Genomic DNA, 14114 nt, shown 5'->3' on the forward strand with positions numbered 1-14114 from the left:
GAAAGTCACTATTTTGGAAGCTGTGGAAAGCAGTAGGTTTGCTCTCTGGGGGCTGCAGGGAAGCATCAGCTCTTCCTCTCTGGCCTCCAAAAGTTATCTTTCCTTTGGGTGGGATCCCAGAGTCGAACCTGAAGCATTTGCGTTCTAAGAAACTATACAGAGCAAGTTAGAGCCAAAGAGGCCTGGCAGGGCAGGGGTGCCCGGAGTCCGGCCGGTGGTGGGGAAGGCCAAGCGCAGCTCCAGGAGGCGAACCCGGGAGAAGAGGAGGAGAGCGCAGGGAGGGCCGGAGGTCGGGGTTCGGCCAGGGGAGGGGTCCTAGTTTCCCCTTCCCCATCCTCGCCTCCCCAGGCTCTGCTGACGTTGCGGTTTCCTCCTCCCTCCAGCCCAGCCTCAGCGGCCGCCGCGTACCGCCCTCCGCCCCCTTTTCGCCCACACCCCACCCACCCGCTCTGGCCCGGCTCGCAGTAGCGCCTCCCGAGGCTGCAGCGGCGCATCCCGGGGCGCGGCGCCCCACCGGCACCCATGGAGCGGCGGTCGCGTTGAGGGTTCGGCTCCTGGCGGGCCGGGGGCCCGGGCGCCCTGGAGTAACTGGGGCGGGAAGGAGCTCGAGGCTGAGGGGGCGACGCGGGAGAGGACGGAGCCTCGGCTGGGAGCGGTAAGCAGAGGCGCGCGCGCAGGGCGGCCGGGGCGCGTGGCGGGTGCTGCTGTGGGTCCCGAGCCGCACAACTTTTTTCCAGAGTCTCGGGCGGGTCGCCTGCGGGCCTGGCCGGGAGCCTCCGGGAAGCAAAGAGCCACGTCCCTGCTGGGCGCCGCGCGCAGCGGGCTGCGCGCCCGGGCCGGCTGAGCTGGACTCCCCAAGGGCGCCCGAGGCGTGAAACCCGAGGCGTGGGCTTCCCTCAAAGGCAGCTGTTAGTCCTTTCTACTCCTTGAATAGCCAGCACCAAGCCCGGCCCCCCGTAGGAACCCGGGATCGCTTTTGGTGCATCCGGGCTGCCTGGCCCAGCTGCGATTTCCCGGACGGCCCTGGGGGCTTCGGCTTCTTTCTGCCGGGTTGGGTGGCACAGATTCGTCCACTCCTTTCCCTCCGTATGCGCGCCAGCCCGGGGTAGTGGTGGTCCTGTGTACCTTTCCTGGCGCTGGCAGATCGACTTTGTGGCTGAGGAAGCCGAAGGAGCACGTCGCGAGCCTCTCCCAGATGCTGGATTCCAGCGCTCCTTGGCTCCACCGACAATCAGAGAAACTGTTGGTAAACCTCACCGCCGAGGCGGCCCCAGGCAGGGGGTTGACTCACTGACTGGGGAGCGTTGTAAGCGATGCCACATGGGCTCAGCATCTGTCGCCCTGGAATCTGAGCTGTTTGTGACCTGAGAACTTTTCATCTTTCATTTAAGCCAGCAACCTCCTGTTAGGCCGGCTGGCATTAAGATTAAAACTCAGTCCACTGTTCCAGAAGTATGAGGTGAACCTCATTTATCTGGAATTCTTTAAGTCAGGAAATATGACACGTTAATTTTCTAGGGACCTTTGCGAAATAAAGTTCTTTTAAAACCTTTTCCCCTCCTCATGCTTTAGTTTATATTACATTAAATTTGAAATAAATATAGATTCTCACTTATAAATATTTTCATTATGTTTTGCATTATAGAATTTAACCTTTCAAGAATTCGCGTTTTGATTTCTCAATAAATGGACAATCTCTATGAAATGAAATATTGAGATTAAATATTTTATAGAATATTCAGATTGTGCTACTAAATGGGGTCACAAAAATGAAATGTGCATGGAAGAAATATAGGATTATTTATGAGTGTGACATGTTTCTTTTTTCCTTTAAGGTTGCTATACAGACATAAGACCTTTGGTGGAGTATGTAGGTGAGATCTATTTTTAAAAAACAGAAAATTGAATTCCATGTCTCCCTCACCTTGTGACCCCCTGTGTGGGTTTAGGGAAAATGCAAGAGAGGGCTGTTAAATAAAGGAACATACAGAGGTACATGAGAAACAGCTCTAGCCTTCTTGGAACTGCAAAGTAAAAAGAAAGAAAAACATATGAGCAGCCCTTCAGAATTTGAGTTATTTTTCATTGACAGGTATATGATGTCAGTATCAGTTTCATTAAGTTTTAGTTAAATAGTAACAGTGGCCTACAAATCACATTCTAATATTCAGATTTAAAAATGATAGTACAGTCACCCAGGAAAAAGGGGACTCTTGGGGGAAAAAAAGAACTAGACAAAGAGGGAAATTTGCAGCAAAATACAATATGGGCTTTTGCATGATGGGGTAGATTCCTTTCGTGATCCTGCTGGGTAGACAGTGTTTTAAGTTCCTTCCTATGAGGTTGAGGCCTAGTGGAGGGAAAACACTTGCTAAGAAAAATCAGCTAGATTTGTCAGGTAAGGTCAGAACCATCTTAGTGACTAATCTTTGTGTGTGCATTTACTTCAGTATTTGATGAAAGTAGTTCAACAGTAAGTTAGAACTGTGCATCTTAGTGAGATGGTATGTCCAGTCCAATATCTGGTAGCACTGCTCTGGGAGAACCTGGTGGACATCCTGAGATGAAGTTCTTAACTTCACAGATGTTTCCCAGTGCTTCATTTAAAATATCTCATTTTGGGCTGGGGTTGTGGCTCAGCGGTAGAGCGCTTGCCTAGCATGTATGCAGCCCTGGGTTCGATCCTCGGCACCACATATAAATAAATAAAAATAAACATATTTTAAAAAATCTTGTTTTAATCACTGAGAAAGTATTTTGTGACCATAGATGAAAATGCATTCTGCAGTTAACAAAATGTTGCTTTATACATTTCTTAATGTTATTTGTGATAGGCTACTTTGTTTTTTATTTCTACTTTCCTTGGATCACTGTGTGTTGCATGAAAGAAATTATACAAGTCTCAATCTGTGTCATGATTTTAATAAAAGACTGGAGAGGAAAAAAGGAAGGTAAAATATTTAAACTGAGGTTTTAATAATGGGTAATCTTTGTTTTCAAAAGAGTTAAATAAATTATCAAAAGATGATATTTTTGTAGTTGAAGCATATATAAAATATTACTTAAGACACTAGTACGTTTGTAAGTATAGCAGATATTCTTATACCTTTTCATCACATCCACAGCCTCCTCAATTAAAAAGAAAAATACTATTATTGTTGTGGGATGTGTTTATGGCAGTCCTTGGAGGAGAAGCAGAAGCTGTAGTAGAGGGAACTTCATCATAGAGGACACGTGATTCCCTTTACAGAGAGGAGCTGATCTTTGTTATTATGAAGGAGTGAGTAAGGTACCTGAGGAGCTTCCAGGAGCAGCAACCTTATTGAAAGAATGTCCAAGTGAAGGGCAGGGTTTGTTTTTTTTGTTTTTGTTTTTGTTTTTCCTCTAACAGTTCTTATTACTATATTAATTGCCTTAAAGTTTTCTTATTTTGGAATTACAGTATCTTCCCCTATAGTGATTTATAGAATAAAACTCTGGAGGCCACAAAACTACCAGAAAATGTTGGATGGCACAACAGAATTCTGTAGATCTGGAGTTGGTGCCCAACCAGGGAATGAGACAAGTGCTAAGCTCAGAATTTGGAAAAGGGAAACTGTTTTCCTGTGACATTCATACCCTGAATTAATGAGAGAACGGGAAGTAGAGATTAGAATCTCAGATTCCTGAGCTACAGGTACATGTTTCTATTTGGTGACAGCAAAAATGAGAAATGATGTTTCAAAAAGTCTTTTCAACTTTACTGCTGAATTTTAACTGGAAATTCCCTTTTGAAAATTAGACTTTATATTAAGTGAATAATATTTTTGATTGAAATAATTATTCTCTAAAGCAAATTTTTCTATGTATATGATAAATAAATGTGATCCCAAATTCTGCTCTTCTAACTTTAGTTGTTTTACAATTCTAGTTATTTATAGAGGAGTGGCTTGGGTAGCTCATGGTGAAGCATTTAAAAAATAATTAAAGTAGAAGAGAAATAGAAAGTATTGTGAATAGAATAAAGAGGGGCTATTAGTATCAATAAACTCACACTTTTAAACCCATGTGCATTTAGACAGTTGAAGGAAAGGAAAAGTCCCTGATAGATGATACAAAATACTTGTGTACACAAATATTTAATTGCATTTCAAATTGACTCGGCATTCCTCCCCCCTCATCAAAGAATGCTAATAATGTTATATTTTAGCCTAGTGGAAATGAAGGGTGATGTAGAACAGATGTCTTATCTTCATTTTGGTAGTGTGGAAATAGAAATACTGAATGTAAGTCTTGTCTATCATTTTACAAGTAATTAGTAGCGCAATTTAAACATGAAATTAACATAAATTGCACATTTAATGCTACTTTTCTCTGTTGTGACTCCAAATTCATATTATTAAAGACTCTTAGATTTCATTTTCCTATATATCTACTTTATTATCCCTTTTATTACTCACTGCTGCTCATGAACTGTCATTCCCCTAGAATGTTTATGTGCTTCCCAGGCTTCTGTAACTGACTGTTTACAGACTGCCTTTCTGCAGCCCCCTGCTCTTCCACTCTTCTGTATCTCTTCCTGTGTCTTGTAAGGATTCCTTGTTGAGGCCTCTTCTAAATTCCTGCAGAGTCCTGGGCTCATCTCTCCATTCTCATTAGCTGGCTTCTGTCTTTTACTGTCCTTGCTTTACCAATAGTGTTGCCATATGTAGGCAAGCTGCAGCCTGTTGAGGGTGTGGATTCCAGATCCTCTTTCACATGCCCAGAAGAGTATAAACCTGCTGGAGGAGCAGCGTTCAGAAAGCCTGTTAGAGATTTCAGAAGAGGAAGGGAATGATTTTAATTTAGAAAGAAAAGATTGTTGAGGCTGTTTACTTCTTGAAAGGAATAGTTTGTTCAGTTCTTAAATCAGAATACACTGTGAATTTTAATGTGTATTATAATAATCACTGAACTTCCTTCTGTTCATTTTATCTTTCTTAGAAAATTCTGTAAATGTGATCTTGGTGAATGTTGTCATCAAATGTTAGAAATTATGAAAGAACAGAACTTCCCTCTTCGGTAATACATAGAATCTACAGACAATATTGATAATAAGCATGATTTTCCTTGGCATCTACATTTGGGAATAGCTACAACCATTAGTCATGTTATAAAAAACGTTAACAAAAGACATTTATGCAATTAGATTTTAATTACACATACATGACATATTAATTATGGGTTGTTTGTATCTTATCTGTTTTGTCCTAGACAGGGTCAGAAAGAGTTTGCCACTACATGAATGTGTCTGCACGTTAAGAAAACCCCAGAAAAACAAAAAAACTTTTTTGGGGGTATATGTAGAATTAATAGTACCTCTCTTCTCCCCAATTAGTGTGAAAGATAGTAAGTAGGGTAATTATATTAAAATACTAGTATTTTAAGCTAGCATTCTTACTCTTTTAGTAGTAATTTAATAGATTCACATTCAAATTAAAAAGGTGTCTTTACATCTTTCCATTTGAAATACTCATTGCATATCTCTCTCTATTTACTTATATACCATAGAGTTATAAATTGTGTCTGTTGATTAAATCTGGTATTTGCATATTTTTTCATGTACAACAAACAGCTCCTAAGCAACAGGCATTTAATGCATGCAGAAATTATACCACAACAAAGTTGAATCAGCATTTCATAACTCTTAAAAGGAAATTTATAAAGGAAATGGGCTCAGCAGGCTTGTGGGCCTATAATATTTTTATTGATGGAATATGCATGCAGTATACTGGCTTTACTATTGCTGTCAAATGGCTATTGCAAGGGAAAATGAGGATATTTGTTAGCAATTCCTGAAGTAGGAGGTAACAGTGTTTGTCGTACAAATTTTGGTGCAAAATGTAATAATCTACAGATTATGCCATTAATCCAGTATTGATTACTCATTTGAGGAATAGCTGACTAGAAATTGACTATTGTTTACAGAGTACTCTTTTCAATTAGAGTATCAAAAGGATTACTGCATCTCTAAAGTTACAGCCAGAAAATTGCATCAAAGACAAGAAATTCAAGAACTGCATAATAAAAATCACTAAGTAGTTTAAAAATATTTCATGCCAATGTGCACTCAACACCCAACACAGAGCAGAGTGGTGGTAAAGACCAAGATGCTGGGCTGCAAGAAAGCACAGCTTACTTTCCTAGGCAGTTCTAATTATAAACTTTTGTTCTTGAATCTGTACTGTTTGAATATATCTGTTTGGATGACACAACAGAATTCTGTGTGAAATATTAAAATCCATCTTTTTCTACCCCAAGGAAGCTAATGTTATTGAGGTCATCTATTATCTAGGTGCTGTGTTAGTGTCCTAAGATTTTTATCATTAATTTTTTTTTTTTACCTTACTTAGATAGCTAGTAGTTTTAAAGCTATTTTAAACAGCCTATAAGCATTGGATTTCCAGAATTCCACAGATTCTGGGGAAAACCTTTTCTTATGGCCTTTGCAGTTTAATGACATAACTCTGGGAGGTATGAATGGGACTAGGTTCTCCAGCCCCATGGACAGGCAGATAAAGACCAGCTGGATTTTTGAAACACCTGCAGTGTTTTCACTTCTCTCAAGGGGGGATTGTCCTGGCAGGAAGGAAAAAGTAGAGTGAAAGAGAATGTTGAACAGCTGTTTTCTATCTTCCCTGAAGAAAAAGAAGGGGGAAATTGACTTATAGTAAGCATCGAGAGGGATTTATACTAAATACAAGGAAGTTTTTCTGAATGTTTTTATCCTTGAAGATGGATTTCTGAAGGAGGTCTTTGAGTTCTCCGGAAGAGTTTAAATGAGGTTGTCTTGAAATGTTAGACTTTGTCTTCTGAGACTTGACTTCAACTCATCTAAACTTGAAAATGTTAAAAATTAAAAATGATTTGATTATGTGAATGTAGAAGGCATTGTCAGGTTTTCTGTTTTAAATTAAAGTTGCTTTTGCAGTTTCTACTTATCATTTTTATTAGAACAAAGTATTTACTAACTTATCAATCATTTAGGATTCCTTCAGCCTTCATTTCATAAACATTACAAAACTCAAACAAATGCTGAATTTGTTTTCTCCCTTAAAGACACCTTTTCCCCCTACATATTTGTACAAAAGAGGACATATTTAAGTGACAGATTAGTTTGATATTCATGTACATTGTGTAATGACTACCACAAATTAATTACTACCCATACTGTACTTTAGATCCCCATCCCCATTTCTCTCTAATTCTAGAAAAATCTTTAAAAAACAATGTTGGCACCAAACTATGGTGTTCTGTTTGGACTTTCATTTGTCTTTTACCTTTCTCTGCTTCATTTCTGTAGTAGACCCAGACTGGTTTCATAGGGGAGGAATTTCCATGCATGGTCACAGGAACAGGGGTCTTTATTAGTCATGTGGTCAAAACATGGTGGTTGTCCATGTCAGAAAAAATCTGGGAAACTTCTCTCACCAAGCTTCTTATAGCAGTGTTATGTATGGCTAAAACCAGTAATGATATTTAAAAAAAAAAACAGAATGTAAACTTTGTTTCATTGTGTTTAAAAGATAGAATCTCCAAAAGAATTGATCCCATGGTTTAGGGAGTGGTTCTGTTTGTTTGTTTTTGTTTTCTTCTCAATATTAAAATCGGGCAGTATTGTACTTAAGATGCAATTATATTGAAAGCAGGTTCATTTTGGTGCAGCAGAGAGTGTTGAAAATTCATACTCAGGTCATACTGAGTCTGGGGGCTTGGTGGATGCCAAAAATGGAGCTTAGCAAAGTCAGTGTCTTATGCAGTTGGCATGAAGTGTTTTATCTTACTTAGTCAGTAGTTTTAAAGCTATTTTAAACAAAATAATTATATTGTTCTATTTTTTATGTTTTTGCAGTCCTGGGGATTGAACCTAGGACCTTACACATGCTAGACAAGTACCCTACCTGTGAGGTACATCCCCAGTCTCTAAAGCAACTTGACATATTTTCCACATTTGCCCTTCTCAAAAGAAGCTAATTCTCATAAGCACTGAAAACTTGCAAAGTTCTCTTAGGGTAAAGTATCTTTTAATTGGCCACTTTACTTTCTAGATTATTTCTTCCTCTTCTACCTTTACCTGAAGTCTTCCACAGTTAGATCCTGTTGATTCCAATGAAAATTCAGGAGGAACAGAGAACAAATAAGAATCGATGTTTTGCTTTTATACATTATTGCAGTTTATCCTTCTTAAGCATTAGTGTGAAATATTAAAATCCATCTTTTTCTACCCTAAAGAAGCTAGTGTTATTGAGGTCATTCTATTATCTAGGTGCTATGTTAGTGTCCTAAGATTTTTATCATTAAATTTTTTTTTGACTTAATGTGACTTACATAGAATTATTCTTTATAAAAATTAACAAATGATAGTTATCTGCTATGGGAACTTTAAAAGAACAGTTTCACTTCAACTTGCTAAATTTCATCTTGCAAATTTGATATTATTGGGCCACTTCCATTATCTCTTTCTTGGGCAAGGTATGTATGGCAGTATTTATACTACTAAATTGCCCCCAAATGATAAACCCTGTGAAGTTAGTTGTGAGCTAGCAGTGTTAGGGTGGTTATATTACAGACCTTTTTTGTGTGTGCTTATACTTTTTTTTTTCTTATTGTTGAAGACACTGATTTTTGGCTCAGAGATTGCAAGTTTTAAAAAGATAAATCCGTTTCTCCAAGTGAATGAATGCTTTGATGTATAACTTTTTCCAATGTACTTTTGAACTTGGAGAGTCAGATGAAAGAACATTATACTTCAACGATAGGAATACTGAAAGGATTTAGTCATTCAGCAAGTATTTGCTAGGTACTTTTTTGTTTGAGGGGAAGTCTGGGTGGCAGGAACTGAGGAGGTATACAAAATAAATATGTCATGATTTTCAACCTTGAGCTATAAAATCTTGTTGGAAAAGAATAACTGAGTATGAAACTTTATGAGAGCAATTAACTGCTGAATGGGGACAAAAGCATGCAGTGATATTGCAGGAAGGAAGAGATCTGAGAGGCTTACAAGGGCAGAAGACTCAACTATGGAGGGGGTTGAATTGGGCCTCAAAGGATTTTATGCAAAAAAAAAAAATGATAGGGAGAAAGCATTGCAAGCAGAGAAGCAAGGGAGAGAAGGCACAGGAAGAGGAGGAACAGAAACGAATTGGCTGTCAGATCCAGGGAGACTTCTTGGAAAAATTTTGAGAATTCACTCATTATTTTTATGGCATTCTCTTTCCTTTTTTTTCCCCATCTCTTCTTAATATATTGTTGTTTCCCACATGTGTTTTGAAGGACTGTATTGCATGTAATCAATGGTGCTTGACACTTGATGACTTAGACAAAGATGTCTAAGACTTTGACTTTATCCCTGAGGAGGTGACATCTACCTCAAATCCCTTTTGGAGCCAGAAGGAACTGAACTAATAAATGAAAAAAAATGAAGATAACCATATATCTTCCAACAACTCAGTATGCATATAACTAGTAGTAAATATATAGTAGAGATAGTTTATGTTTTACACATTTTTACTGACCCCCTTTTAAGACCCAATTAGATGCTATCTCCTTAGTACACCTTCCTCATTCAACCTAGCCAGAAGTATTAATTCTTCTACAAATTTCTGTAGCACTTGGTCATTCACATGCAAAATGACTTCCTTTTATTTTAGTGGTTTGCATAAATATTTTATTTTTCGTCTTGTAAGATGACATAGGCATTTACATCACTGGGGCATCTCTGAATTTTCAAAGAATATTGAGCAATACATAGATGGGCTTCCAGGGGGGATGATTATTCATGGATTTGCAGGGAAGGCTTCGTTAAAGAAAGGTGTATTCTTTGAGTGAGAAAAGTACCAGGTGGGGTGTGAAGCTGATAGAGAGATGGAATCCCATGCAAGAGGTGACCTCTGTAGAAAAATGGGAGTTCTGCTTAAGCAATAAGTGAGTCTGAAAAGTACGTTGGTGTATTGAAGAAATTACTATAAGATTGGACAGATGGGTCAGAGTTAGATTGTAGAAGCTAATGAATTTTAGAGGGAATTGTTCATTCTGCTGAGGGAAACCAGCTTTTGGGTAGGGAAATGACATGGTGGTGAGTAATTTTGGAGGAACTTTATGGTTTACAAAAACGATTGTTTCATAGGAAGTATTGGTCAGAATGCTTGGATTTATATATTTTCTCCTCACTTTGTATGTGACTTTTGGTAACTTACTTAATTTTTTTATGTCTTAGTTTTTTCTGCTCTGAAAAGGGGATGATATTTATCCATATATATATATTATAGGACCAAGAAGAGGATTAAATGAGCTAATCTGTGTGAAATACTAGTATATATCCTGGCATGTGATACACACTATATATATTTATTGTTTATTGGTGTAGTTATGATAAGAATTACAGTGTCTACTTTAGAAAGAAGAAAATTATAGAAGTAGAACTCTGTGTTAAATTTACTAGAACTAACAAAACAAAGTACCACAAACTGTGTGGCTTAAACAACAGAAATTTATTGTTTCACAGTGCTTGAGGCTAGAAGTCTAAAATTAAGGCATTGGCAGACTGGTGCCTTCTGAGGCTACAAGGGGAAATCTGTTTCATGCCTTTCTGCCAGGTTGTGTGTGTCTGTCTGTCTCTCTCTCCGTGTGTGTGTGTGTGTGTGTGTGTGTGTGTGTGTGTGTGTGTGAGAGAGGGGGGGGGGAGGAGGAAGGGAGGGAGGATTGAACCCTCGGTCTTGCATGTGGTAAACAAGCACCCTACCACTGAGCTCTTTTCCATGAGTCTGGTGGTTTTGGGCAGTCATTAGCATCCTTAGCTGATAGATGCTTCACCCCTTGTCTGCTTTCATCTTCACATATCATTCTCTGTGTACTTGGGTCTGTCTACAAATTGTCCCTTTTTATACTGACACAGTCAGGCTGGATTAGGGCCAACCCTATACCAGTAAGACCTGATGTTAACCAACAACATCTGCAATCACCCTGTTTTCAAATAAAGTCACATTTGAAAGCATTAAGGATTAGAACTTCAACATATGAATTTCAGAGAGACAAAATTTAACCTATAGTAGATTCCATGTCAGATCTTTTAAGTCTATAGTACTATGGTCATGGTGTGCCAAAAGGATTATAGAAAAGAGGAGGAGTCTGTAGGTTTATTTAATAATAAATACATATCTATTTATATATTATCGTCCTGATTCTTCTCTTTCTTGTTTGCCTGCCCCTGCACCATTCCCTGGATAGCTACTATGATGGATATGCCACAGAGGCCTTGGAATATCACTGTGCTCTTCATCATTTCCTAAAAGATCTTCTACCTTCCTTCCAGCATGGCACTCTCTGTCACTTTTTAAAAATTGGGGTTGGAGATAAAATTATGAAGATAAGTTTAGAGATGCTTTGCTTGTATTGGATATTTTCAGTCTTCTCTCTAAATTTGGATGAGACATCACTGTCCCAATGTACAGGTGATAAAGGAAGAACTGAATGCTTTTGGAAAGAGGCAAAATAGTAAGGGTTTTATTATGGATTCAATTGAAGATGAATAATCAGGTGTGTGTGTGTGAAGCTGTGTGGTTAGACAGAAATTGGTACCTCTCTGGCTTCTGGTAAGGATTGAGGTAAATGGAAAAATATGATTGTGATTCCTTTAGTCACTGAGGAAGTTGGAAATATCCCCAAAGCAATAGAAATAACTTGTGAAGATTAAAAAGAATATATAGACAAATGGTGATAAGGTGATTTCAAGTCATGAAAGTGCCAGTTGAGTCATGCCTAGAGGGTCACTCAGAGAACTAAGATGTCCCTAGGGATTGAAGAGGCTGGCCCTGCCTCATTTGTGGTTTGGGAGAATGTGAGTTTGTCTTCTAGTGGAGACCAACAGGGAATAAGGTGTCACTGAGACAACTACTGCATCAATCTTTAATTAGAAAGGATCCTAGGTGGTATCTTCCCCCCCTCCACCCACCTCACTGACCTCAGGAATCATCAGACGCATATATTTGGGACAAGACATGAGAGGAAATTTTGAAAAATTAGTACAAAAGGGAGTTTTCTTTAGCATGAGCAAAATGGAATTCATCAGCTTTGATCAAAAGAAGTAGTTAGAGGGAATCTAGCCATGGATAGAGATAGAATCCAATGGGTAGGATAAATATGAAAGTTTGGGTGGAGAAATAGACAAGTGAGACAATAAGGAGATGTAAAGAATGGGACTAACGTCAGAGTATGATGCTGAGGACAGAATGAAATTCGGACAGCTTATTCATCAAGGTGAGAAAGCATGCACCAAATTAAACATTCATGACCTTGTACATGCACACAGACATAAACATTAAGTATCTGGCTATGTTTTAGGCTTTGAGTCAGATTATTTTTTTCATTTTTTAGAAAAAAATCAGAATTCCTTTTATGTTTTATATGCCAGTCTTAACATTGGGAACCTGGCTCATATTATCCCTAGTCTCCTTACACTTTGGCATATGAGTATTTTTATTGCCATGTGATAGATGTAGAGCTGAATCGGGATAGTTATTCAGGAGCATGACTTTTTGTCCTGTGGATGCAGCTCATCAATTCAGAAATTATTCTCTTATTCCACATAGGGTAGTAGTCTACTAAAACATTTCTTTTCCTTAAGACTGGTATTCCTATAATAGAACTGTAAATGTAATAGCAAAAAAAAAAAAAAGTAGGTAAAGAAGAAATAACAGAAATAACAGCATCCTCATTATTTGAATTGTCCAGTTGAAAAAGTTTTAAGTGCAGAAAGTCTTTTTTAAACTCACAAATACTAACACCAGTAAAACCTGTATGCCAAACCATTAAATAATAATAATTATCCTTAGAAATATGTTTAAAAGTAGGAACATGAAGGGAATTACTTTAAGTTTCAAATTTTAATTTAAATAGAATTTTTACCTCCAAAATAGTCATCCGGCAGAAAGGGAGGCTCGCTGGTCTTGAAGAAGAGTGATGGGCTGTCTAATCATATAAGATGGGGTGAATGTTTTGAGATGACATTTAATAAAAAGACCCTGAGAAGACTCATGAGAACTATCAGTGGAAAGTCAGGAAGCAACAAGGGACATTCAGAAAGTGACTTGCGATAATAAGTGCACAAAGCAGGTTACTGATGGCATAGTGAAACTTGGTTGAGCAAATCACCTGTCAGTCTGGAGTGGACTTTTAGTGAAAGCCTGTGCCTCAAGGGGTACTAGACTACAGCCCTCAGTAAACTATAATAATTACCCTGAGTAACCCTGAAGATTTAAGTATTATACTTTAACTCCAAAGGATTTGTCTTGGTGTAAAAAGATTTTTATGTAATTATATTCATATGGCTGTATAACCATATGTACCATTATCTCAGAGTATTTAAATATTTACACTTTAGTTAAAAATATTCATTCAATAAGTGTTTTCTGAGTGTTCAGTCAATAAGTATTCTTGGATGGAGAAATAGACAAGAGAGACCATCAGGAAATGCAAGAATGGGGCTAATGTCAGGGTATAATGGTGAGGACAGAATGAAATACGGACAGCTCATTCATCAAGGTGAGTGCTAGGCACTCTCTTCCTGTTCAGCCACGGTGATCTTGCTATTTTTATGACAAGAGGTGTGGCCTCCTTAGTATTTGTTCCTTCCACCTAGAATGCTTACCCCACAAGTCTGTATGGCTTGCACCCTCATCCACATTAAATATATGCTCAACTGTCACTTTCTTAGGCCAGCAGTGATCATTTTATTTAAATTATATCCTTAGTCTGACCAACTATTACTCTTCCCCAACTCTCTTCTGGGTTTTACTTTTCTTCCCAGCACTTATGACCTACTAATCTACTATATAATTTATTTATTTCTTTGGTTGCCTGGATTCTCCTTCTAGAATATAACCTCTGGGAATGGGGTGGGTGGGGAAAAGAAAGAGCAGAGACAGAGAGTGAGAGAGTGAGTGAGAGAGAGAAAGAGAGGGGGGAGTGGGGAATGTGAAGGCAAAAGACAGAGAGGCATGGCCAGACCACGCAGAGCCTAGAGAGCTTTTGTCCAGACTTTGGTGTTTAGTCTTTATGACACAGGAATACTTTGGAGGGTTTTAAACAAAGCAGCA

The 14114-nt window shown here is 38.6% G+C and overlaps 1 protein-coding gene across 3 annotated transcripts in view; it reads left to right on the forward strand.

Moving 5' to 3' along the window:
- The first annotated feature begins 218 nt into the window (after positions 1 to 218).
- The window catches only part of DSE (dermatan sulfate epimerase), a 74314-nt gene continuing 60418 nt past the window's right edge, over positions 219 to 14114 (forward strand). Inside the window, exon 1 of one of the 3 annotated variants that reach the window (XM_081296343.1) lies at positions 219 to 655. The gene's annotated coding sequence lies outside the window, so the exon portion shown is untranslated. The remainder of the gene's footprint in view (positions 656 to 14114) is intronic. The other 2 variants (XM_081296347.1, XM_081296348.1) reach the window with 2 other exon arrangements.

The sequence above is a fragment of the Spermophilus citellus genome (genome assembly GCF_964194105.1).
Source record: "Spermophilus citellus genome assembly, chromosome: 5".
In the NCBI taxonomy this organism is placed as follows: domain Eukaryota; kingdom Metazoa; phylum Chordata; class Mammalia; order Rodentia; family Sciuridae; genus Spermophilus; species Spermophilus citellus.